Here is a 1,134-nt window from a genome sequence, read left to right as displayed (position 1 = left end):
TGCCTTTCCTCGAAGACAGGATAGCTGAGCTTGTGCACTGAGGATCGCTCCCTTGGGAAGCAACCACTCGTCCTGAACTCCCCTCCCCTTTGGGTCATGGTCCCTTAGGGCCTCACCGACAAGCCTCCTGAGCTCGTCAAAGTCAGCTTTCCTGAAGTTGAGGACTTCTGTATTGCTGACTGTCTTGTCAGCTTTACAGCAGATGGTGAAGGTGATCAGCTCATGGTTGTTGTCATCCAGCTTCCCATCAATCGTTAAGTCACCGATTAGGTCGTCCCCGGTGCCAGTACCAGGTCAAGCAGTGCTTTACCTCTCATTGGCCCATAGACTGCTTGTGTCAGATAGAGGTCATCTATGCATGAGAGGAAGCTTTGCCACCACGTGGATTTAGCCGAGTGCTGTTCCCGTGAGATGTCAGGGTAGTTGAAGTCTCCCATGACAACCATGGTCCTGGAGCATGCGGCCTCAGCCAATTCCCTGGCGAATTCCTGGTCAAGCTCCTGACTTTGGGTGGGAGGTCTGTAGTAGACTCCCACTGTTGTGTCCTCTGTGCTGTGTTCCCCACAGATTTTAACCCAGAGAGTCCACCTTGGTCGCCAATATCGTCTTGCAGAGATGCGTAGCTCTCCTTGACATAGAGAGTTATGCCCCTGCCCCTTTTGTCCACTCAATCTCTCCTGTACAGGGTATAGCCATCTATACCTGTGGTCCAGTCATGGGTGGAGTCCCACCAGGTCTCTGTTATCCCTATGACGTTGTAATTATTTGTGTTAAGCAGGAGGACAAGTTCCTCCTGTTTATTCCCCAAGCTCCTAGCATTTGTGTATAGGCAGGCAAGTGTCCCCTTGGGGGCCCCAGCCTTGCTACAGATTGTACCAGGTCTGGGGTAGGGGTGGGATCCCTTAAGTGCCTTGGCCTGCTGGCTTTGCAAGGGTTGCTCAACAGGCCAGCAGTGGCAGTAGTCCCCCTGTCCCCTGGCGGGCTTAGTTTAAAGCCCGGTGGAGCAGGTCAGCCAGTCTGGCTGAGAAGAGCCTCTTCCCCAGTGGAGAGAGGTGGAGGCCATCCCTTCCCAGCAGCTCACTGCCTCTCTCGCCAAAGAGCGGGCTGTGGTCATGAAAGTCAATTTAGGTGGCA

The sequence above is a fragment of the Crocodylus porosus genome, unplaced genomic scaffold, assembly GCF_001723895.1.
Source record: "Crocodylus porosus isolate Cpor-Errol unplaced genomic scaffold, CroPor_comp1, whole genome shotgun sequence".
NCBI lineage: Eukaryota > Metazoa > Chordata > Crocodylia > Crocodylidae > Crocodylus > Crocodylus porosus.
This window is presented reverse-complemented; position numbering follows the sequence as displayed.